General features: G+C 40.4%; 1 long non-coding RNA gene across 1 annotated transcript in view; it reads left to right on the top strand.

Moving 5' to 3' along the window:
• The window catches only part of LOC115893177, a 38,236-nt gene extending 12,155 nt beyond the window's left edge, over positions 1–26,081 (top strand). The window contains exons 3-5 of the long non-coding RNA XR_004053116.1: positions 2,307–2,385; positions 25,210–25,351; positions 25,891–26,081. This is a non-coding gene — a long non-coding RNA (uncharacterized LOC115893177). The remainder of the gene's footprint in view (positions 1–2,306; positions 2,386–25,209; positions 25,352–25,890) is intronic.
• Positions 26,082–26,853: the final 772 nt, after the last annotated feature.

The raw sequence follows: 26,853 nt of genomic DNA, 5'->3' as shown, positions 1-26,853 counted from the left end.
ACACATGCTTTTTACTCTGCTCTTTCCTGATACCGCACAGTAAGGGATAAGAAAAGTATAAAACCGGCTGGTGCAGTGGCTCACACCTGTAATCCCAGCACTTTGGGAGGCCAAGGCGGGTGGATCACCTGAGGTCAGGAGTTCGAGACCAGCCTGGGCAACATGCTGAAACCCCATCTCTACTAAAAATACAAAAATTAGCCAGGTATGGTGGTGCATGCCTGTAATCCCAGCTACTTGGGAGGCTGAGGCAGGAGAATCGCTTGAACCTAGGAGGCGGAGGTTGCAGTGAGCCGAGATTGTATCACTGCACTCCAGCCTGGGTGACAGAGCAAGGCTCTGTCTCAAAAAAAAAAAGAAAAGTATAAAACTTTATGTAGAACAATGCCCTCATGCCCTCACCCCCAAGATGTCCATGTCCTGATTCTTGGAACCTGATTCTTGGATAGGAGATACTTTCCTCGATTAGAATATGAATGTGTTTTATCTCATGGCAAAAGGGACTTTGCAGATTTGATTAAGTGAAGGAGTTTGAGATGAGGAGATTAATTTGGAGGTTTTAGGTGGGCCCAATGTGATTACAAGATCCTTATAAGGAAAGAGGGAGGAAGGAGAGTTAGGATTTGCTCCCCTGCTGGCTTTGAAGAAGGAAGATGAGGCCATGAGCCAAGGAATGCAGGCAACCTCTGGGAGCTAGGAAAGTCAAAGAAACAGATTCTCCCCTAGAGTTTTCAGGAGGAATGCAGCCCTGCTGACACCTTGATTTTAGCCCACTGAGACTGATTTTGTACTTCAGCCCTCCATAACTGTAAGATAATAAATTTGTGTTGTTTTAAGCCATTAAGTTTGTGGTAATTTGTTACAGCAGCAATAAGAAACTAATATAACCTTCAAAGGACAGAAAGGGCAGGAAAGGAGGTAATAGAAATTGAGAGAACTCAATATATGTTTGGAAGGTGAAAAGTGGATGGGAGAAAGGTAACTGACTTGGCAGAGTAGAGGAAGCTGATACCTAAGTGCCTGCAGAAGGAATCGGAGGCTATACTTTTTCATTCCATTTGCAGTAGCTAGGAAAAAAGTACAAAGGGGGGCCTACAGAACATTTAGCTAAACATTTAAAAGATATAGGCTACTAAAAAATTGCTTACTGAAATATATCCAACTTCTGTTATGTACACAGAGCTTTCCTCCATCATTTTAGTGCCTTCTTAAATATGACTGGAAAATCAGGGATCAGCATATGCTTAAACAAAGTGTTCAGCATGAAAGAGATAATTCAGCAAACCGTCTAACCAACTGACCAACCAAACAGAAAATCTGATGTATTTGAATGTATTGAGATGAGATTTCAACAAGTGGTAGATAGTTTTGAATTAGTGATATCTTCTTAGAAAACTAAGTAAATGAAAAGAACAATACACTTATTAACTCCAGGGAAAACAAAGATTTGGGTAGGAGAAGAAAAGTAATCATAGTTTATATTTGGCTCAGATCTGACTAAAATACAAGGTTCTAATAATGTAAATACTGATTATTGATCTAACTAAAATAGTGATACACGGTGAAAGGTGAATGTAATGGGCATACAGAGAGGGAGGAGTCCTCTTATTTCTGTAATGAAGCCAATAAATAATGTCTGAAGCAGAAATATCACATTGCCACAATTAAAACATTTTATTTAGAGATATGGTAGTTAATTTCAAAGACTCAGCTAAAAGAATGTACGGTGGCTGTCTATGGGGAAGGGCAAATATTCAGTGAGAGGGCTGTTGACTCTTCAAACTATGAACATGTATAACTTTGAAAAAGCTAAATTTTTTTTTAAAAAAAGGACTAAAAGATGATCTTAAGGAGAAAAATGATAGGAGATACTTTCCTAGATTAGAAACACATGAACATTAAGATTGAAAGAGATATTTAAATCTCAAAAGGACTGGTAACCATGCCATTTTGGAATAACAGTTATTTTTTTTAAAAACACATACAACCTTGTAAGTGGGGATTAAGGGTTACATACAAAGGATTAGGAGTGAGATTGGCCCTGGACTTCTCAACAGCATCATTGAAGCTAGAAAATAACTTATCAATGCTTTCTAATTCTGAGAGAAAATTTTACCAAATCCAGTATTCTGTTGTTTTCAGACAACTAGGTCTTCGCCTGTCATGAATACTTTCTCAGGAAGCTACTAAAATACCAAATGAGGGAGTAATCCAAAAAAGAAGAGCCAAGAACAAGGATATATCTGTCAGCTTAGGCTCTGATGCAGTAACAAATGGCACTAAACTCTCCCTGGTTTACATCATAGGTTTATGGGATGCAGGCTAATGGAGAATGCTCTATCTGGGACACTGCTAGTCTTATGACAGAGGGAGAAGACAGCGATGGTGAGTCTGCCATTTTAGCTTTTACCTGGAATTGATGTATCACTGGCTATTCTAAATCACCTGGTCACTTTTGAGTTTAACAGGGCAAGGATATAAAATCCTTCTATTACAGCATGTCTATAAGGTGGACATCACAAATCATGGCCAAGACTCATATCAATGGGATGAAGAAGTAGCATCCACCCCAATGCAGGAATAGCGAATATTTTGAACAATAATACTACCTATTTCAAAAGGAACCTTTGTATAGAAGGGAGCAAAAAGAATGCTCAGGATAACATCTGTGCAAGTCTCAGAAACAAAAACTTGGGATTGAGAAGGATAGGTAAGAGAGCTCTGAGAGGAAGGTCAGGTTGGAAGGTGGGTGGGTGACATCTGTTGCTTTTCTGACAGGTTTGGTTATTAGATAGCTGCCTCTTTGGGTGGGCACTAGAAGATAGGGAGAGATGGGGTAGGGGACTGCTGTTTTCTCATCAACTTTTTTTGTATGAAGTGTTTTAAAAAACTGAAATGTAATAATATACATTTAAACTATTCTTTAAGTGGTTAGAAATTTACTTTATCTGATATGTCAGTGTGTGTGTGCATCTATGCTGTGTATGTGTTCTGTGTGTATATATGTGTGACTGTCAAAACTGTAGTTACGGATAGTTTGTTACTGTCTGCAGCAAGATAAGTGTAGGCATTGAGAGTAAGCATTTATAAACTGGAATAATAATTTGATAGAATATTTTATGTCTATTGAAATCAATAATACAAACTTTTTGGACTTATATTTTGTATTCTTGGCTTTAAAAATTTTGCTTTTCTGGTAATTCATTTTTACTGTATTTTACGAAGGCATTGGTCTGCAATGGATTGGAAATTTTTAAAAAATTGGTCCATCTTTATGCAGTTTAGAAACACTGGTTTAGGGTATAAAGGTAAGATTATAGGATAAAAATATTTCAGAATTATTACGCTAGAACAATCAGCAAATCACCAATGCTACATTTTCTGACCATCTTTCCTCCACAATTCTATTGATGAGAATTTATGTAGAAGAAACAGAAGCATATTGAAGTCAGCACTTCCTGTCTTTCCATAATTAAGTGATTTACAACAGCCTCCTCTTCCTCCATCTTCCCCTCTCAATAAAGCACCTGGAAAGAACCCAAAGAAAATAGTAGTATTTTCCAGCAGGCCGTGGGAAAACAACATTAGCAACCCTGAGAAGGTGGAGACATTTAACTTTGTGAGAACAACAAGATCACTTTTTTGTACTTATGTCCAAATTCTGCATTTTTGACTGTACTACTTTCATATTAGTGAGTGTTAATAGTTAAATATGTAAAGCATTAGTAGTAATAATGCAAAATGATAGGGATTCTCATGCCTTTTTAACTGATTCATTGGGTTCTTGCTTCTTTCCCTTCAGACTTTATGCCCATGCTACCTGATGCTAAAAGAAAGCAAAGAAAATGTCCATAGCAAATGTCTTTTGGGGCTTAAAAACTGATGCTTTACTAGGATAAAGTAAAATAAATTTATCATAGGATGTATTTTTAGGAGCACAAACAAGCAGTTCTTGTTAAGAATAGTGACATTTCTTTCAATATGTAAGCAACAAAAGATATCAGTAATTCTACCCATCCTAAAGCTGAAGTTCACATGCATCTTGATAAAGCGCTTCTGTTCTCTGTGTTAGTTGTGGTTCAGTCATGAGTGTTGTCTTGGTAATACTGGAAAACAGAACACAGAAGACTCATGCCCTAACAGGAATTGTTACTACCTAAACTCAGGTACAGGATACAGTGGTTCATGCCCCAAGGAGCGTCCCATCTCTGCACAGGAAAATGTTGTCATAACATGGTTAGGAGTTATCCACAGTGTTTCTAAAACTAGCCTTATCAGAGTATCTGACTTGTGTGTTCAGATACTTAATCAATGGTTGTCTTCCCCTCGCCCCGCTCCAACACACACAACACACTTACCTTAATAACATCCAAAGAAGGACTCCGTCTATTTTCAAAAGCTCCTCCCAGCAAGATTTTTATTCTCTCTCTACCCTCCCTACTTCTGTGAGGATTTAGAAACAGATTTCTTGTCTGGGTGTGTACATATGATGGGGAAGGGGAGAATGAATCTGTTTTTGTTGTTTGTTGTTTTCGTTTGTTTATTTGCAACTTTAAAGTAAGTTTCCTTTGACAATAAGGCTGTGAAGAATTATGTCTCTTTTCAGGGTTTCCCCCCCAATTTATTAAAGTATAGTTGACAAATAAAAATTATATATGTGTCAGGGCATGGTGGCTCATGCCTATAATCCCAGCACTTTGGGAGCTCGAAGCAGGAGGATCACTTGAGGCCAAGAGTTCAAGACCAGCCTGGGCAGCATAACGAGACCCTGTCACTACAAAAAATAAAATAACATTAACTAGGCATGGTGGAATGTGCCTATAGTCCTAACTACTCAGGAGGCTGAGGTGGAAGGATCACTTGAGCCCACGAGTTGGAGGCTGCCGTGAGCTACGATCATGCCACTGTACTCTAGCCTGAGTGACAGATCCAGTCCTTGTCTCTAAAAAGAAAAAAAAAAATTACTAAGAAAAAATTGTATGTATTTATAGTACATAGAATGTGATGTTTTAATATATGTAGACATTATGGAATGATTAAGTCAAGCTAATTAACATATCTATCACCTCATATACTTATTTTTTTTTGTGGTGAGAACATTTAAGATCTACTGTCTTAGCAATTTTCAAGTACATAATACATTATTCTTAACTATAGTCACCATGCTGTATCATGGATCTCAGAACTGAGAATAAATCTTTTTATCTGTGTACATCCCTGGGCAGCAAATGAGAATAAGAACCCTTAAAAAATTCAGTGTCATGATTGCTAGTGTTCTTTTTCTGTGTAAACTTTTCTTAGCAAGGGATCTCTTCCTATTAACTAAATTCTTAACTATTTGACATAGTTTTTTAAAAAGTCCTGTCAAAAATGACAATGATTTATTGTACATGTTTGTTTTTTCTTCCAAGAATATCTTCTTGCCAACAGAACTTAGAGGAAGACACATATGCCTATGCCTCCCCTGCACAAGCAGATTTTCATATCATTAGGGTCTTACATTTATAGATCAGGAAACATGTCTATTCTATCCCAATCCATGAGTTAGAGCAGATACAATTACAGTACTGAGATCCTTTTAAGATAAGAGGCCCCTTAGTACCTATAGCGTACCTATATTCTAAAACTATGAATGAGAGTTGTAAAGAGTGAAATGGAATTGAATTTGCTAGAATTTGTTGTGCTCGCAGTCCTGGCTCTTGCCAGTATAATTTCTTAATCAAAGTCCACAATCTCCTTAACTAGGCTTCTTCCATTCTTCCAGGACAAACTACATTCTTTTTGTCCCTCTCTTCCCCGGTACAATTACGCAGTGAAAATTCATGGACTGAATCTGCAGATGTTATTGTCTAATACGTTACTGTCTGATACTCTGTAAGTGTTACTAATATCTTTCCATGGCACAATCCTAAATAGTTTTCGTAACTGTGGTTTTGAGCCTATGCTTTTGTCATTATGTGTCAGAGTTTCTTGCACATTTTCCAGGAAGCTGCAACTGAATCATTTTCAGGACTTTATATAACCTAGTCTATCATCTGTAGTCCAAGATTAAACAAATACTGCATGCTCTCGTGGTCTAAGTGATACAAGATGGGAAAGGATTATAACCAAACACTCCCTAAGTAGCTTGCTGCAGCCCAGGAATGCTTACTGAAATTATCCATAATATGTGATATAGCCAAAAGAGTTTAAAAAACACCCTCTCTTCTTTTCCTTAGGGCTTGTCCTAAGTTGTCCCTTCCTTGTCAGAGCTTGCTGCACACACAGAGGCCGAGCACCTGTCATGTATTATGAATTATATTACATATTCAGGTATTTGTCTAACCCCTTAGACTTTAAGTGTCCCAATCCTCTTAGCCCTGACTCCTCCTTCTATGCCTGAATTTTGACCTTAACAGAGAGAACCAAACTTAGCATTCTAAACACAAAAGACACAGGAAACTAGAATTCGAGGTCTACATGGAACAGAGATATAGGTCACACTTGGAATAACATATGGAGCAGGTATGAAAAGCTTGTACTAAAGATTTTGTTCTTAAAATTCTTAAATGTGAGGAATTATTAAATAAGAGGCTGATGACCTTTTTCCAAGAAAAAGTATTGCAAAGTATGAAAATCTTATGGGACATACAGAAAGTATAAATTTTGTTTGCTATTTTGAGCTTTTGCTGAAGAGGAAAATAATGGCAACTACGTCATAGTATTGTTGTGAGGATGAAATGAAAAGATCCAAACGTATCACTTTGCACTGCCCCTGGCACACTGTAAATGATTCGTATTGGATATTACTATTATATTTCATTACATCTGATTAAAATGTCACTTTTTGTATCACCAATAAAAATTAATTTCCAATTAAACTGACACAATGATTTATCACCAAATTATTTTATATTTATTGAAAAAATATTAGACTTATTTAGACAAGTTTTCAAAATCATATTTCATTATTGTGCCATAGATATAAAGGCAAATGTAAACAAATCTGTAAACATAACATTTCAGGTATTTCTAGGACTTTTTCATGATCAGAGTCTAATTCTTCAGGCTCACTTTTCAACTCAGAGACACTGATTTCTGTGTTTTTTTCTCAAAATATTGTCTGTGATATCAAGTATTGAAAGTGAGAAATGTAACATTTCTAAAATGTTTCCCTCTGCTGGATCCCAGATTTTCTTTCAAACTACTGTGCTCACTCTCCTTGTGTTTGCTCCATCTTACTAGAGTATGTCAGTGGAAGGTTTTTAGAAAATGGCCAGGTTTATATTCTTTTCTGAATTCCTGCTCTTTGGATCCTAACTTGTTTCTTTCATAGTCTCCCAGCTTTGTTCATGATAACTCCATTGTAGTAGTTGCTTAGATCAAAATCCCAGGAGTCATCCTTGGGTTCTCTTTGTCTCTTACATCCCACATCTAATCTACCAAGTTTCTATATAGAGAATCTGCCCTCCTTTACTGCTACTATTCTGGCCTGAGGCATCATCATCTCTCACCTATAATTACCCCTTAACAGGTTTTTCTGCTTCTGTCTTGGCCCCACTACAATTCTATTCTCAACATAGTGGCCAGAGCAAATCTTAAAAAACTAAGTCAGATAATGTCTCTCCTCTACTCAAAACTCAGCTCTCCCAGCTCCCCATTTCGCTCAGAGTAAAAGCCAAAGTCTTTGTAATGGCTACAGGTCCGACAAAATTAATGCTCCCTGCTTCACCTCTCTCCCTCTCTTCCTTGCTTCTGGTGCACTTTGCTCAAGACTCACTGGTCTCCTCGCAGTTTCTCATTCTCATCATCATGCTCCTGCTGGAGGGATCTTTGCTTTAGCTCTTCCCTCTGCCTGGAATCCTCCTCCTCCAGGATCTACAGAGTTAACTTCCTCACCTCCATCAAGATTTTGATGAAATCTCATGTTCTCACTGAAGCCTGCCATGGACACCCTATTTTAGACTGCAACCTGAATCTCTTGTGTGCTCTAGTCCGTCCCATTCCCCATAATCCACTCCATGGTTTCTTTTTCCCATAGCACTTATCAGTATAACATACTACAACATTTATTTATGTATTATAGTTTATTATCTATCTTTCCTTAGGAGGGTAGGCATCTTTGATTTGTTCAGTAATGATTCCTAAGTGCTTAGAACCATGTCTCATTGGTATTCATTCAATACTTGTTGAGTTGTACTGAATTGTGATAAATCCTATGAGCGATGTCAGCACAAGGTGCTATGGGCATATGTGGAAATGACTCCACACAAATCAGGTTAAGAAAGACTGTGAAGGAGTTGAGGCCTCCTCTGAACTTTCCTTTTTTGGAGATGAGGTCTTGTTGTGTTGCCCAGACTGGGGTACAGTGGCTATTCACAGTGATCATAGCATATGACAGCCTTGAACTCCTGGCCTCAAGCAGTCCTCTCCACTTTAGCCTCCCAAGTAGGTGAGACTACAGGCACACCTCAGCTCTCAGCAGAACCTTTTTTTTTGAGATGGAGTCTCGCTCTGTCGCCCAGGCTGGAGTGCAGTCGTGTGATCTTGGCTCACTGCAAGCTCTGCCTCCTGGGTTCATGCCATTCTCCTGCCTCAGCCTCCCTAGTAACTGGGACTACAGATACCTGCCACCACGCCTGGCTAATTGTCTGTATTTTTAGTAGAGAAGGGGTTTCACTGTGTTAGCCAGGATGATCTCGATCTCCTGACCTCGTGATCCGCCCACCTTGATCTCCCAAAGTGCTGGGATTACAGGTGTGAGCCACCATGCCCGGCCTCTCTGCAGAACTTTTAAGGATAAATTGAGTGAGGCAGATGAAGGAACCATGAGAAGCAATGAAATCATAGATGCAAAGTGCTCCATTGGTGTCTTAGTTGGCTTGAACTGCTATGGCAAAATACCATACACTAGGTGGTTTAAATGACAAATGTTTATTTCTCATAGTTCTGGAGGCTGGGAAGTCCAAGATCAAGGCATCTCTATCTGTGGGTGAACACCCACTTCCTGGCTTGCAGATGGCCATCTTCTCATCTTCTTGTCATATCCTCACAGGTGGAGAGAGACCTAGAGACATCTCTGAGATCTCTTATAAGAGCACTAACCCGTTCATGAAAGCTCTACCCTCATGATTTAATCACCTCCCAAAGCCCCACCTCTTAATATCATTACATTGTGGGTTAAGATTCAATATATATTGAATATATAAGATTTCAGTATATTTTGTGAGATCACAAACATTTGGTCTATTGCACTTGGGTATTGTTTCAGGTGGCTATTTGGATTGAATATTACCAGTTGATTCCAGTTCAGAGTATAGAAATGAAACCTCATGGGTAATACACTTTATAGAATATTTCTTCAGCAAAGCTTATTTCTGCCTGAATTGTACCATGTTATCATAGTAAGCACTCACAATATTTCATAGTCAAATTGCATTGGCCAGGAGTTTCAGTCTGACCAACCAAGGTACCAAATCTTTGTTTTAGTCAACAGGGTAGCCAATAATAAAAACATTAAGCCAAAATCATGGTAAGGTTTACAGTGAATAGCTTTGGAAAGTAATGCAATGACTTAGAGATTTTTCTCATTTGAGATGTTCTTTTACCAGGGATGTACTCAGAGATAGAACCTTCACTATAAGTACAAGACATAAACCCACTCTTGAATCAGCTTTGTAACATATGATGTATGATTTATGTATTCTTAATACTATATGCCAGCTGGTGGCTTCATATTTAAGTAATTATTCTTGATAATTAGATGTCAAGCTTAGTTGTTTATGTTAGAGAAATATATGTGCTGTCAACATGTAAATATAACACATTTTACAATAGAAAATTCTTGAAAATGTTTGCTTGTGCCCTTTAAATTTTAGTGGGCTGATACAAAGCACCCTTGCTCTCCCAGTTTTAACTCTGCTCATAGAATTGCCTAAACTCAGTCCCTTACTGGCACACAATAAGCAATACACATTATTTTAAATAATTGAATCAAATAGATTTTGATCCAGAAGAAACATATAGCGTAAGCCTTAAGGACTTTAGGGAGCATAACTTAATGTACATTTTGGATTTGTAAAATAGGGCTCATCATAATTATCTATCTCAGTCTTTATGAGAATTAATACATGCAATATGAGTTGATATATGTAACAGTCTTTGGCACACGTCTTTTATTAATATACTTTATTTTTAAGGAAAGTTTTTTTTTTTTCTTTTTTTGAGATGGAGTCTTGCTCTGTCATCTAGGCTAGAGCAGTGGCAAGATCTCAGCTCACTGCAACCTCCACCTCCCAGGTACAAGTGATTCTCCTGCCTCAGCCTCCCGAGTAGCTGGGATTATAGGCACCTGCCACCACGCCTGGCTAATTTTTGTATTTTTAGTAGAGACAGGGTTTCACCATATTGCCCAGGCTGGTCTTGAACTCCTGACCTCCAGTGATCCACCCACCCCGACCTCCCAAAGTGCTGGGATTACAGGTGTGAGTCACCACACCCAGCCCTAAGGAAAGTTTTGTACTTGCAGAAAAAGCAAGCAGATAATATAGAGAGTTCCCATGTAACCTCCCCACCCCACCCTACACAAAGTTTCCTCTATTGCTGACATCTGACATTACTATGGTACATTTGTTGTAATTAATGAACCAATATTGATAGAGTATTGTTTTGAACTAAAGTCCGTAGTTTATTGAGAGTTTCTTAGTTTTTGCCTAGTGTCCGTTTCCAGAATCCATCCCAGGATACTGTGTTATATTTAGTTGTCATGTCTCCTTAGGCTTCCTTGCCTGTGTCAGTTTCTCAGACTTTCCTGTTTCTGATGACTTTGACGGTTTGAGGAGGACTGATCAGGTATATTGTAGGTTGCCCCTGTATTGGAATTTGTCTTTGGCACATTTGAAAACTTCTAAAAGTGTTTGTTACTGATATTATTGCTTCATATTCAGATTAAATGTGGAACAGAGCTAGGATGTGGGCAGGGGATAGTTTTGTTGAAAATTCAATATTTAAAAGAAAGATTTGTTTTGAAGCAGAGTCAATTTATCAGTGCCAAAAAACTGGACAAAATTTGATTTGCCTACATCCGTCCTTCGATCTTCCATTCAGTAAATATTGTGAGGATAGTGTGTATTAGATACTGGGGATTCAATAATAAACAAAATGTCACTGCTTTCATAGAGCTTCCAGACCAATAGGAAGAGAGTTAAACAACTGAAGAAATAATTTACATGATAACTCATGACAATAAAGAAACTATTCTTATATTAAAGAACATCTTGGTAGGTGAGGGGAAGGGGTACTAACTTTATTAAGATCATGCATTAGGATGTTATAGAGATAGAAAACAGAATAACAGGCTTAAACAAGGTAGAAATTTTCTGTTCAGGAAATCAGGGAGTCAGTTCAGAGCTAATATGGCAGCTTCACCAGTGCCAGGGTCCCGTACCCCTTCCACTTTGTTGCTCTGCTGTGCATGGATTAATTTCTCAGCATCATCTCTTGTCTAAGGCTGTTTCTGGGGCTCCAGCTATCACATCTGAAATCTAACGATCATGAAGCAGAAGGGGTCAGAGAAGATAACTACCCTTTTCCCATTTCTGTTTACTTTTTGCTGTTTTGACAGAACTTTTTACTTTTTGTTGTTTCTGTTTTGACAGAACTCAGTCAAGTGGCCTTATGCAGCCACCTTACCTAGTCTCTTTGTCCAGGTGGCCATGTATACCAGCTAAACATCAGAGGTTTTATTGCTATACTGGTTCTCAAACTATGGCGTGCATCGGAATCACCGGCAAGACTTGTTGAAATACAGATGACTGACCCTCACCCCCAGAGTTTCTCATTCAGTAGGAGAACAAGAATTTGCATTTCTAACAAGTGTCTATGCGATGCTGATAATGCTGGTCCAGGACCACATTTTGAGGCCCATTGCCGTAAAAAGGGAGCATGGCCAGGTACAGTGGCTTACACCTGTAATCCCAGCACTTTGGGAGGCTGAGGTGGGAAGATCACTTGAGCCCAAGAATTTGAGACCAGCCTGGGCAACATAGCGAGACCCCCATCTCTACAAATAATAATTTAAAAAAATTATCATGCACCTGTGGTCCCAGCTACTCAGGAGACTGAGGCAGGAGGATCATGTGAGCTCAGGAGGCTGAGGCTGCAGTATGCCTTGATTGCACTACCACACTCCAGTGGCACAGTAAGACCCTTAGGTGACAGAGTAAGACCCTGTTTAAAAAAAAAAAATGAAAGAAAAGAAAAAAAAAGCAAGCATGGATATTGAAGGAACACTCTCTGATTTGGACCATGATGTGGAGTTTGATCATTTACATTTTTGTACTGAGATAGACTATGCTTTCTTTTTTTTCTTTTTTCTTTTTTTTTTTTTAGATGGAGTTTCACTCTTGCTGCCCAGGCTGGAGTGCAGTGGCGCAATCTCGGCTCACTGCAACCTCTGTCCCCTGGGTTCAAGTGATTGTCCTGTTTCAGCCTCCTGAGTAGCTGGGATTACAGGCATCCGCCACCACACTTGGCTAATTTTTGTATATATATATGTTTTTTTAGTAGAGACGGGGTTTCACCATGTTGGCCAGGCTAGTCTTGAACTTCTGACCTCGTGATCCACTGCCTCGGCCTCCCAAAGTGCTGGGATTACAGGAATGAGTCACCGTACCCGGCGAGACAGACTATACTTTCTTAGATCAGGTATCTGGTCTTTGAGATATCTGTTCTGGGTAGCTTTACACAATGTAGTCATTTTTGTATAAGGTCTGTGTTTTAGTTATCTTACTGCTATGTAACAAACCACCTCAAAGCAAAGTAGCTTAAAGCAGTCATTTGCTTATGATTCTGTGGATCTGCAATTTGAGCAGGACTCAGTGGAGAAGGCTGGCCTCTGCTCTTCATGCGCTGGCTGGCCTTGACTGGGCAGAAGGATCCAATATGGCCTTCCTCACATGTCTGGAACTGACTGTCAACTGGGGCACCTTGGTGTCTGGAGCTGGCTGTCAACTGGGGCACTCTAGGTGACTCTCTAGCAGTACAGCAATATAGCCTGGACTTTCTTACATGGAGGCTTAGGGCTCCACGGGGGCAAGATAGAGGCTCTAAAGCTTCTGTAGAAAGCATAAGCCTAGCAATTACACTGAGTCCTTTCTGTTAGAGTCTCTTGGTCAAAACAAATAATGAAACCAGCCCAGATTCAAGAGGAGAGGAAGCAGACTTCATCTATTGATGGGAAGAGTGGCAAAGTCACAGCAAGAAAGAGCATGCAGTGGGGAGGGATTATTATAGCTATCTCTGCAACAGACCACCACAGTCAGAAATGAGAATGGCAGTATTACAGTAGGAACCTCATATAATTGTCATGCGGACATAGACCTATCATTTATTGGATTTTATCCAAAGTGTGATTTGGATAAAACACTTCCAAAACATTTTGGTTTACTAATAGAAGTATGGCAAGATCAAACAGGGTTTTAGAAAGGTTTGTTGGTTATTGAAAAAATGTTTCCATTTCTTCACTGATAAAAAAAGTTCAAAAATGAGGACAAGTTGAAAATAAGTTCATAAATATTTTTCTGCTGGTCTTCTTTACATATGTGAGTATTTTGATTGAAAGTTGATCTCGACTTTTGAAAGTCAGCATTTAAAAAAATAATGTTCTACCTATGCAATGTGAATTTCCACATAAAAGAGGTCATGTTTATAGTCTGTTTTTCTATGTGGTATAATTTAGGGTATGAGAAAGAGACTCCTCTTTCCCTCCCCCATTCAATGAAATTTTTACCAGTGCCTGAAATATTACCAGGAATGATTCACTATTTGTTTCAAGCATTGCTCACTTTCACTGGATTTTAACATAGCAAATATTTCTTGGAAGGGAAGAACAGGAAGTAGCACTGTGGTATGAATAATTTAGAGAAGCATTCTTTCTGAGGTTCCTGGGTGTCTTTGGAGGAAGGCGGTTCTGAAAGGCAGGAGGTGGGTGTGGTGGAGCAGGGGAGGGTGAAGAATGGTAGTATAGAGGTACTGAGCCCACATTTCTCTACCTCACACAGCCTGCTGCTTAGGAGGCATGATTAGGCTGAAGTGATTCTGAACCTACTTTTTATTTTGGATAGAACATTTTGTACCTATAATATGATATTCATGCTCTCTTTGTGTTTTTTCCTAAACACTTTTCCATAAAGAGTATTTATTTACCCTTAAAATTTTATCTCCAGTAATGTGCTTTAGGGCCTTTCTCCTATAATAACTTTTAGCTTTTGTGATTTTCCTTTGGAACTAAATATCCCTTTGAGCCTGTCCTTTTCATCCTATTTTCCAAGGTCTAAGACACAGTCCTGGCATTCTTGGGGCCTCTTAAGTTGCTGGTCCACTGTGGGAAAATCCCGGCTTGGGCAGAGTCGGTGTTGTTTTGTTCGCCAGGTGTTGAATAGACTGCAGAGCGAAGCCGCCTCACAGCCTGTGTTTTCCTGGTTTGAATAGCGAGCTTAGTTACTTCATTGACTTTCTTACGGGTACCCGGTTCCTGCTTTTAATTTATGCCTTTACCCAGTGAAAACTAAATCCAACTCAGAAACCCCTCATAGTTTTATTCTAGGGAGTTGCTTTTGTTTGAGGACCTAATATAGTTACAGGACTGTGATTTTATTATTCCCACGGAAAGCAAAAAGCAAGAGCCTGTTCTGTGGTTCAGATGAAAAGCTCTGTGACTAACAGGATTCTTTCTTCCTTTCTTTCTTTTTTTGGGTTCCATTTCTCTCATTAGCTGCCAGGTCGTTTCACGATGGTTCTCCCGGCTGAAGTGATTTATCACGTAGAGTGAAGGAGAAGTGGGAACTGTCTGGTTTCTTTTTACCCCTGACAGTGGGGCTTCTCCTCCTGCTGTCAGGGCAGGCCAACACCCCATTGCTTTGGTGGTATGGGCTGAGGAAAGGAAGCTTGACTCGTAACTATTGCGGTTCTGCAGAAGGCCCTGGCATGTAGGACAGTGAGCCTGTGGCTGCGTTCTGCCTCCTGGTGCTCCCTCCTAAAGCCAAAGGCTCTTGGAAGAAAAGACTTAGTTTTGCAGCCAAACTAGAGGTGAAGGTCCTTCTGCAGTAGTCATGGTAATCTATTCAGTATAGATTTTATAGTTAAGCAGAGGCTGCCGTAAGGAAAACTGGAGCCAGAGCTGGACGGGCATTTGCCTCTTGAAAGGCTCTGCCTATGGCTCCTCCTCCACCCCCAGCTGGCTGATAGGATCCTCAGGAATATCCACAGGCTGTTGAAGGCTCCTTGGTGTTAGTGTCCCATCCTGTCTTCCTTAGTCACTCTTTTCTCCCCAATCGTTTCATATCAGCAAGCACATTTTTTTTAAACTTTTAAGTTCAGGGGTAATAGGTTACATAGGTAAGCTGCAGGTTTGTTACACAGGTAAACTTGTCTCATTTCATCACCCAGGTATTAATCCCATTAGGTATTTTTCCTGATCGTCTCCTTCCTCCCACCCTCCACCCTCCAATAGGCCCCAGTGTGTGTTATTCCCCTCTGTGTGTCCGTGTGTTCTCATCATTTAGCTTCCACTTATAAGTGAGAACATGAGGTATTTGCAGTGTGAGGAATCCAGTAGTAGCTTACAGTTATGACAACAGCTGAAGGAGCTGATGATAAAGACATCTCTTGTCTTGATGTCATTCAGAGGTCTAGCTGAAAAATAGGTGAGCCATAGACAGTGAATAAATCAAACAAGTGCAAATTTGATAACAAGATGGACCAATAAGATGTCAACAAGTGGAGAACAAATGTAATACAATTCCTGGTATTCTCTTGGAGAAACCTCTGCTTATGAGGCCTCTGTGCCTGGGCTCCATCTATATGTCTAGACTCATCCCAGTTACCGAGCCAGTTACGACAAATAGGGAATATGTCAATATACCAGAAAAGTATAATCAGGAAAAGAGAAACCCTGCTGAGTGTTTGAAACAGAGGGAATATGCAGGGAAGTGGTTATACAGGAGACAGAAGAGCTGAGAAGCCAAACAATGGAAGGCGAGATAATCCAAAGAATTGCGATAGCAGAAAGCCCATACCACTTCTAAACTGGAGGTCAACAGGGAGGAGGTAGTATGTTTTTTTTTCTTTCTTTTTTTTAAACAAAAAACAAAAAACCAAAGAGGAGGCACTAGGGTCATCTCTTGGGAGCTGGAGCCAGAGAAGAGATGCTGAGATACTGCCCAAGGCAGAGAGGGAGGAGGAAAAATATCCTGGGAAATACAGCTTGCAATGGTCAGACTCCTGGGACCTAGAGAACAGCAGCAGAGCGTGAGGACTGGCCCAGGCAGGAAGCCCCATGCAGTGTGTGCATGGGAGGGAGGGAGCTCAGAATCGAGTCTTGCTGGAGGTGGACCTTGTGTCCATAGTTCTAGGGATGACCACTGCCTGCTGTGAAATCTACCAGTGGCAGCACCTTCTGTCATCACGAGATCTGGTAGGGTGTGGTGGTTAAGAGAACTGTATCATTCTTGATAGACATGTGGGTCCCGTGGACATAAGCATTTATTCAAAACTAAATTAGCTATAATATTTAAATTATACCTTAATAAAATATGTATTAAACAAAAAGCATCAGGCTCTGGAATCACACTCTCTGTGTTTGCTCCTTATGAGCTATTGTGGACTGGATTGTGTCTTCTTCAAATTCCTATGTTGTTGAAGCCCCAGCCCACTATATGACTATATTTAAAGACAGTGCCTTTAAGGAGGTAATTACAGTTAAATGGGGTTTCTAAGGGTGGGACCCTAATCTGACAGGGCTGGTGTTTTTGTAAGAAGAGGAAGAGAAACCAGTGATCTCTTTCCATGAGTGCACAGAGAAGAGGCCATGTGAGGACACAGAAGAAGGTGGCCATCTGCAAGCTGAGAATAGAGGCCTTGCCAGGAACTAACCCTGCCAGCACCTCGATCTTAGATTTCGAACCTCCAGAATGTCAAGAAAATCTATTTCTGTTGTTTAAGCCACCCGGTCTGTGTATTCTGTTATGGCATCTGGAGCTGACTGATATACGAGCTATGTGACTTTGAGCAAAACACATATATTTTGTCTACCTTAGTTTCTTCACCTGAAAAATGGAGATGATAAAAGTTCCTTCCTCATGGGGTTTTTGGCAGAATTCAGTGAAATATAGTTTAAAGCACTTGGCCTGTAGACAGGTAGTAAGTATGCCATGTAGCTTTTACTATTCATAAGGCTGAATTTTTGCCTCAGTATCCCTGCCCAGAATCTGGGTCTTCCCTGTAAGTGGATGCTGCCTCCCAATTCTCTAGCCCCACACAGGATTTTGCCAGTCCCCTCTCTTGCTGTTCCTGGCACACTCCATTTATCATTTCGGGTTCTACTAGCACCACTCAGAACTGTCACCTGCTTTCCTTTTAGCTGTTTGCACTCCACTTGCCAATGTCATCTCCACCCTGAGATTGTCATGTCCTTATGTTTACATATTTTGACCTGTCTACCAAGTGGCTCATGGCTGAGCCAGCCTCTGTATCCATTTCCCATAACCCCATCCTCTCTGGTCCTGGTTCCATCCCATCAGCTTGTGTGCGTGGAATGGTCCCCCATACTTCCTGCCTCCTTTAGCATTTAGGCTTTTTATATAGACTCATTGACCTGTGACGACTCTAGATTTTTCTCTCTAGAAATGTACTGGGCTGGAAAGGGGCGAGTAGATAAGCTTGTTTTGAAGCTGCAGTTGCAGAGCAAGATTGTTTTAGGTTTTGTTTTTAAAATTAGGTCATAGGCTTACTTGGGTTGGATTTTAGGGGAAATTATCTATGCATGTGGGGCCATGGTCACAGGCCAATTGGATACAACTTCCCAGCATCAGTCCTTCACTCAATAAATTGTTGCTGGTTTTATGTGGGCATTGGGATCTGTAGCTGTCTATCTGAGGTTTGTTGGGTGGTTTTCAAGCAGTGGTTGTCAAGTTTGCAGTGATTCCGTGTGTATTTTCCGTTGCCGTGTACCTCAAACTTAACAGCATCAAATAACACACATTTATTATCTCAGAGTTTCTGTAGTTTTTAGACTTTTAAAATTGCAAAATGATACAAACTCATTATAACAAGTTGAAACATTGAGAAGTTTACAAAGTACAAATGATACATATGTCCTCCTTACTTCCCTCCATTCTGACTCTCCCCAGAAATAACTACTGTCGACTGTTAAGTGTATCCATTCCGATTTTTTTCTATGCTTAGATGAGGACACATTCACACTCATGCACCCACTTTTTCCCCCACTTTAAAAAAAAAAAGAAAGAAAACAACAAAACAAGAATGGCTCATACTTAAATTAGGCAGGACTCTTGTTTGCAAGTGATAGAAATGCTGTGTGAAATATCTTAGGCAAAAAGAGGAATTCACTGCCAGAAGAATTTAAATCACAGGACTCTCTCTTTTTTTCACTGCTTCTGTCAGATCCGCATTGTCCACAAGCTAGACCTGTGGTCACCAGGACCTGCCTGGCTCACACCCTCAGGCTTCCCCATACAGAGAGCTTGTTCCTCTGCCTTCTTTTCTACGTAAAATATTCCCAAGGGGGTCTTCAATTGGCCTCGTATCATGGGCTGGGCGCAGTGGCTCATGCCTGTAATCCCAGCACTTTGGTAGGCCGAGGCAGGCAGATCACTTGAGATTGGAAGATCAAGACCATGCTGGCTAATACGGTGAAACCCCATCTCTACTAAAAATACAAAAAATTAGGCGGGCGTGGTGGCACATGCCTGTAATCCCAGCTACTCAGGAGGCTGAGGCAGGAGAATCACTTGAATCCAGGGTGCGGAGGTTGTGGTGAGCTGAGATCGCTCCATTGCAGTCCAGCTTGGGCAACAAGAGTGAAACAACATCTCGGAAAAAAAAAAAAGTACCTTTGCTGCAAGTAACAGAAAACCCAATTAAGAGTGACTTAAACAATAGGGGCTTATTCTTTTCACAGAACAAGATATCTAGAGGTGGGTGGTTCTTATGTGGCTCAGTTGTGCCTGCATTCTGGGCCAGCTTCTCTGAAGCTCTCTAGGTCTTTTCCCCTCGTTGCCACATGGATAAGGCAACTCTAAACACCATGTCCTCACTTGACAATGTCTTTCTTTTTCTTTTTTTTTTTTTTTTTGAGACGGAGTCTCGCTCTATCGCCCAGGCTGGAGTGCAGTGGTGCGATCTCGGCTCACTGCAAGCTCCGCCTCCCAGGTTCATGCCATTCTCCTGCCTCAGCCTCCCCAGTAGCTGGGACTACAGACGCCCGCCACCACGCCCGGCTAGTTTTTTGTATTTTTTAGTAGAAACGGGGTTTCACCGTGTTAGCCAGGATGGTCTCGATCTCCTGACCTCGTGGTCCGCCCGTCTCGGCCTCCCAAAGTGCTGGGATTACAGGCTTGAGCCACTGCGCCCGGCCGACAATATCTTTCTTTATTTCTTTTGTTTTCTAAGACAGGGTCTCGCTCTGTTGTTCAGGCTGGGGTGCGGTGATACAATTACAGCTCATTACAGCCTCAACTTCCTGGATCAAGTGATCTTCCTGTCTTGGCCTCCCTAGTTGCTGGGACTACAAGTGCACACCACCAAGCCCAGGTAATTTAAAATTTTTTTAGTAGAGACAAGGTCTTGCTATGTTACCCAGGCTGGTCTTGAACTCCTGGGTTCAAGTGATCCTCCCAAAGTGCTGGGATTACAGGCGTGAGCCACCAAGCCTGGCCAGTAATGTCTTTCTTTTTTTTTTTTTTTTTTTTTTTTTTTTTTGAGACGGAGTCTCGCTCTGTTGCCCGGGCTGGAGTGCAGTGGCCGGTTCTCAGCTCACTGCAAGCTCCGCCTCCTGGGTTTATGCCATTCTCCTGCCTCAGCCTCCGAGTAGCTGGGACTACAGGTGCCCGCCACCTCGCCCGGCTAGTTTTTTTTTGTGTGTGTTTTTTAGTAGAGACGGGGTTTCACTGATGTCTTTCTTAATGTGGCTTCTCTCAAAAGCAAATTCTGAGACAAAAGCTTGTATGCACTGACTTGGGGAGGTGACTGCAGGGTGCAGGAGCAGGGATCAGGGCGGGGAGTGGGGAAAACAGGGAAAGAGGGGTGGTTAATAGCAAGGTTCATTATTGAACTGGACAGTGCCATGAGTAACTGGTGCTAGATTTTGCTGGGACCTCCTGGGGGGCCTTGTGCAATGCATCTCAGAACTGTCAACCTAGGGGATCAAAGAAGGAAGCATTTTTCTGTCGCTACCCACTCCTCTAACTAAACAACATAAGAAAGAACATAGTTTCCACTTAGTGCTTATAAATAAGTAGTATACATAGTTCCTAGCTGCATAGTATTTTGTTATACAAGGGAGCCTGTTCTTTTCTTAATGGACATTTAATTCACAGCCCTGGTTTTTATCAAGATGCTATAAACATCAAAAGGGGCATGACTTTGGTGAAGGGATCAATATCAGGGCTGAGGACTCCTATTTTATCCCATTTCAAGACTTTGGCTGGGCAAGGTGGCTAATTCCTATAATCCCAGCGTTTTGGGAGGCCAAGGTGGAAGGATCACTTGAGTCCAGGAGTTCAAGACCAGCCTAGGCAACATAGCAAGATCTTGTCTCTAGAAATTATTTAAAACTTAGCTGGGCATGGTGGTATGCACCTGTGGTCTCAGCTACTTGGGATGCTGAACTGGGAGGTTGCTTGAGCCTGAGAAATCGAGGCTGCAGTGAGCTGAAATTGTCCTGCCGGACTCCAGCCTAGGCAACAGAGTGAGACCACCATCTCAAAGAAAAAAAAAAAAAAGACTTTGGCACATTAAAAAAATATTTCATTTTGCTAAAACAATTCTCTCACACTAACCTATTCAGAACAAAAATAGAGAAGAGGTAAAAATAGCTTCTAAGTAGCCAAATAGATGACAGACGGTCATGCATTCCAGATGGAATGGGCAGTCCTGCATGCAGTGTCACTCTGGTTTTGTCTTAAATCTCATACACTTAACTTGTAAGTATCTTGTATCTTTATTAGGATCTCACTTAACCTCATTTTACTTACAAGTTTAACTAGATTGGTATCCCAGTTACTATTTCCACAGCAAAGGAGAAGAGGAAGGAAGCTGTTAAAGGAAGTCACACTAAGTGACCACTGACAGTCCCAGAGGAGGCAAAAACAAAACAAAATAAAACAACAACAAAAACCTTTTAAAAATGACATAAATATGCCAAGAAGATTGGCATTCTATCTACTCTACAGAACCGTAAAAAACTCTGAGGTTCACAGCCAGAAAGAATGGTTAAGATTACACTCAGAGTACTCTTCAGGAGGCAAGGAAATGAATAATTTATTCCATGCTATTGTATCTTTGCATGCAGTATTGACTCAGTATGATTATTCTTTTTCTGTAATATGTTTTAGAGGGATTTCCTAATAAGTAGATTTAAAATGATGAAAAAGTTGATTCTTTTTTTTTTTTTTTTTTTTTTTTTTGAGACGGAGTCTCGCTCTGTCACCCAGACTGGAGCGCAGTGGCCAGATCTCAGCTCACTGCAAGCTCCGCCTCCCGGGTTCACGCCATTCTCCTGCCTCAGCCTCCCGAGTAGCTAGGACTACAGGCGCCGCCACCTCGCCCGGCTAGTTTTTTGTATTTTTAGTAGAGACGGGGTTTCACCGTGTTAGCCAGGATGGTTTCGATCTCCTGACCTCGTGATCCGCCCGTCTCGGCCTCCCAAAGTGCTGGGATTACAGGCTTGAGCCACCGCGCCCGGCCTGAAAAAGTTGATTCTTGCTTGAACCCAGAAGGCGGAGGTTGCACTGAGCTGAGATTGCTCCATTGCACTCCAGCCTGGGCAACAAGAGTGAAACTCTGTCTCAAAAAAAAAAAAAAAAAAAAAAAAAAGTTGATTCTGAAAGCTCTGGGGAACTTCACTTTCCAAACAACCATTTTCCATGGAGTTTTAGCCAAGAAATTTCCTCTAGCAAGACAGAAGGGGAATGGCTTCTCTGCCCCTCTGCACAAGGGGGCGATGTCTACCAGCCTCTTTCTCTAATTTAGGCCAGTGGTGCCGTCTTGGGAGTGTACTTTGACAGTCACCTTCAGTCCTTGCATGGTGATGGCTTCAATTGGGGAGGCAAATGTGGAGTCTTTCATCTGCCTTCCTGGAAATGTTTGGACATGTTAGAAGTGAGCTAGAATGCAAAGGGTAAGAAAATTATCCTTTGTCAGGAAGAAAGGAATTTGGGAACTTTTTCTACAAAAACTATAAATAACACACGTGCCATTCATGCCTTGTTTAGTTTGTTTTATTATTAGTAAACAGTAATATCCCAGCAGTGACATCAGCTAACCAGAATATTTGTGTGTGTATGTGTGTGTGCACTCACGTGTGTGCAAGTGCTTGAATTTAGCTAATAGTGTGGGATAGATCCTTTTTTAGGCCTTGTTCTGGAATCTTGTAGTCCATGCGCCAATCCTGCTATCTCTAGTGTTATTACTGTTATTAACTCTATCACTCCATTGTGTCTGTCCATTCACTGTCTTTTCTTCTATTTGTCCTTTTTCTTTGTCTTACATGCTGTGATAGATACAATAATGACCCCCCAAAAGGTGTCCATGTCCTCACAACCAGAACCTGTAAATGTTATGTTACACAGCAAGGAGAATTAAGGTTGCAGATAGAATTAAAATTGTTTATAGCTGGCTTTAAAATAAGAAGATTATCCCAAGTCCTTAAGTGGATAAGGTAGAGGCAAAAGAGTTAGAAACAGAGAAATAGCGTTTTGAGAAAAAGCTGCTACCGATAATTTTGAAGATGGAACAAGGTCCCAAGCCAAGGAATGTGGCAGCTGCTAGATGCTGGAAAAGGCAGGAAAACAGATCTCCTCTAGAAGCTCTAGGAAAGAATGCAGCTCTGCTGACACCATGGGTTTAGCTCAGTGAGACCTATTTAGAACTAACCTCTAGAACTGTAAGACAACATATTTATATTGTTTTAAGCCACTGAGTTTGTGGTAATTGGTTATGCCGGCAATAGGAAACTAATACACATGCTCATAAATTGCATTTAGGAAGTATTTGCTGACCGGTTGCGGTGGTTCATGCCTGTAATTCCAGTACTTTGGGAGGTTAAGGCGGGTGGATCGCCTGAGGTCAGGAGTTTGAGACCAGCCTGGCCAACATGGTGAAACCCCATCTCTACTAAAAATACAAAAATTAGCTGGGTGTGGTGGTGGGTGCCTGTAATCCCAGCTACCTGGGAGGCTGAAGCAGGAGAATTGCTTGAACCTGGGAGGCGGAGGTTGCAGTGAGCTGAGATCACACCACTGCACTCCAGCCTGGGCGACAGAGTGAGGCTACGTCTCAGAGGACAAAAAAAAGAAAAAAAAGACGTTATTTGCCACTGGATGCAGTGGCTGATGTCTGTAATCACAGCCCTTTGGGAGGCTGAGGCTGGTGGATCACTTAAGGTCAAGAGTTCGAGACCAGCCTGGTCAACATGGTGAAACCCCCGTCTCTACTAAAAATTACACAATAATTAGCTGGGCGTCGTGACACATGCCTGTACTCCCAGCTACTCGGGAGGCTGAGACACGAGAATCTGTTTGAAACCATGAGGTGAGGGTTGCAGTGAGCTGGGATTGTGCCACCGCACTCCAGGCTGGTCGACAGAGTGAGTCTCTATCTCAAAAAAAAAAAAAAAAAAAAAAGAAAGAAAGAAAAAAGAAAAAAGCATTTACTTTGTGCTTAACATTGTACATGGGGGAAAATACAAAAGTAAAGTAAATGTTGTGACACTTTCTCACAAGCCGTTGATATTTCAGAAGATGAAATAGCATTTTATTTCTTATCCCATTAGCTATCATGTGATGCTCATAGTTGCCTAGGTAATTACTAATTCATCTAGTCATCTACATTTATTGACTGTTTTTTCTGTGCCGGGCATTGTGCATACAAAGATAAAGAAGATATAATGATGAACAAGATATAGCTACTTAATATAAACCAAGAAAATTATTCATATCCACTACCACCCAGTCAGCTTTTCCTGCAGTCTGTTCCCAATCACCCAAGTCCTTAAACTCCAAATCTACAAAATAGAGCTGAGGTTTTCAACTAGTGGTGTATGTGAGTGTCATTGCTGTGGTGGGCATTATGTGGCAGATAAAAATACAATACCTGGATCTGTCAAAGTAAAATTGTGAAAGGTTCAGAATGAAATCACAGTGAAAGTAGTATATATTAAAACTGTGGAAAGCAACCAAAGTGGTATCTACATAAATATGGAGCCACTCTCTTTTGTTGTTAATTTATTATTGTATCATACCATAATCAAACAACGTGATATCACCCATATGAAATCAAACATTTTTTAACTTGTTGAGATTTCTTTTGTGGCTTGTTTTTTTTCCTAAATTTTTCTTACTCTCTAAAGCAAGGTAAAGAATTACCTAAGGGGCTTTTACAAAAAGATCTATAGCAGTAGTCTGCCAGAAATAAAATCTCAACAAGTTAAAAAATGTTTGATTTCATATAGGTGATATGTTGTGTGATTATGATGTAATACAATAGTAAATTAACAACAAAAGAGAGTGGCTCCATATCTATACATTTGGAAACCAACAAAGCACATCTATATATAATTCTCTGGATAAAGAGATAGTCAAAATAAAATTGTGAAATGTTCAGAATGAAACCACAATGAAAGTAGTATATATCAAAACTGTGGAAAGCAGCCAAAGAGGTATTCAGAAGGACATTTATAGGCTTGATCTTTTATTAGAAAATGAGAAAGATTCAAAATAAAGTACTCAACTCAAGATAGAAAAGGAACAAAAATAAATCCCAAAGAGTAAATGAATTTACAGCAGATTAAAGATAAAAGCAAAATTAATGAAGCAAAACAACCTTCATAGAACTGGTTAATAAAACCAAAAGTTTGTTTCTTGAAAAAGATGAAAAAAGCAAACAAACTTTGGTTGTGATAAACATATAGTATTAGCATTAGTAGTAGTAGTAGTGGTAGTAGTAGTAGTAGTAAGGAAGCATGTATATAATGCTCTATGGCAGAGACATTCTTTACCCACCAGAGGTATGTGTGCATCCATACCTTTCCAGGCACTCTTGGTTGAGTTTGATGCTGGTGATTGAGCTACAAGAGGAGTGACATGTGCCATATCTGAACCAAACCATTTACAAGTCTGTATGCAATCCTTCAGCTCCTGTCTTTCTCTGCAGCTGTGATCTGGAAAGCCATGTGCTGAGACAGTGAAGCCATTGGATGGATGCCTCCTGGTTTACTGAGTTCCCAAAGAGAGGACAGATGCTAGGGAGTTGCCCAATTGCCATAGCACTCGTGTGAGCAAGAAATTGAACTTTGGTAAGTCTCTGGCTTTTTTTTTTTTTTTTTTAATTTTTTTGTGAGATGCAGTCTTGCTTTGTCGCCCAGGCTGGAGTGCAGTGGCATGATCTCGGCTTACTGCAAACTCCGCCTCACAGGTTTAAGCGATTCTCCTGCCTCAGCCTCCTGAGGAGCTGGGACTACAGGCATGTGCCACCATGTCCGGCTAATTTTTGTATTTTTAGTAGAGTCGGGGTTTCACCATGTTGCCAGGCTGGTCTCAAACTCCTGGCCTCAAGTGATCCACTTTGGGACGCCTCAGCCTCCCAAAGTGCTGAGATTATAGGCGTGAGACACCCCGCTGGCCCTCATTGGCTAACGTTTCAATGTAGCATAGCCTCTCTTATCCTGATTAATTCATGTTTTGTAAAATGTATTCTTTGAGAGTACCTCTCAGTTATTAGATAAATACCTGTAACTTACCAATTTAATTTTAAAGTTAAAGTGTAGGAAGAGAGTAGAAAAGGAAAGATAAGCTGAGCTCTTCCAAGTTCATTATTTTTTCTGTTTGTTGACAGACAAACATACTGAAGTCCCAATCAGTTACAAAGACGTAATAGGCCGCATTATGCGCATCCACAAATACATATATACCTCCAAGTCTGTAGGAAAAAAAGAGTTTCCGGCTACCTCCGGTATGGTTTTCTGTTTAAAACATTTTTCTTAATTTGTTAATTCACTGTCGCTTTAGAAAGATGGTAAGATGAAGCATCAGCTCTTTTTTTAATCTCTTCAATAAACTATCATTGTGCTTATCACAATTCACTCATTACAGCATGTTTCCATCAAAATGAGAGAATGAAAATAAAACAAAACCAATGTCTGTGCATTACATTACCTGTAACTGAATTTGACCTGATTCTGATGCTAATTCTCATATTAAGAATGCAATAGGGCAAGCCACTTATTAACATTTATTGAAATGCTAGTTCTATGATATTCACACAGGCGTGTTTTAAAGTATTAGTCATATTTCTAAAATTTACAAAATATTGAAGCATGCAGTGGTTAAATGCATAGACTCAACTTGCCTGAGTTCATGTCCCAAGTCCATCACCTTAATAGCTAGATGACCTTGCCCATGATTTAACCTGTTTGAGCCTCAGTTTTCTCTTATGTAAAACTGGAATAACAATAATAACTACCTCAAGAGGTTATGATGGGGATTACAAGTGTTACTGTATGTAAACTGCTCAATTAACATTGTTGTGGCTGTTGTTAGTGATGATAATGATGTTCGAGATTAAGCAGGTTTGAGGGTGGTCCCAGAACTGTCACTGGTGAGCAGCTTTGCCTCTATCTGTGTGTCTTTGAGCAACTTACCCTCGCTCATCTTCAGTTTTCTTGTGTACAAATGCAAATAATTACAGTTATTTGATAGACTTCCAGAGAGATTAGAGTATTACAAATAGTGGTAGTGCAGAAATGAGTATACAAAGCCCTTAATAAAAACAATTATTATGAAAACTGATCATTGGAAA

This window comes from Rhinopithecus roxellana, chromosome 14 (genome assembly GCF_007565055.1).
Source record: "Rhinopithecus roxellana isolate Shanxi Qingling chromosome 14, ASM756505v1, whole genome shotgun sequence".
NCBI lineage: Eukaryota > Metazoa > Chordata > Mammalia > Primates > Cercopithecidae > Rhinopithecus > Rhinopithecus roxellana.
Note: the sequence above shows the minus strand (reverse complement) of the source record. Positions and strands in the feature narration are given on the sequence as shown.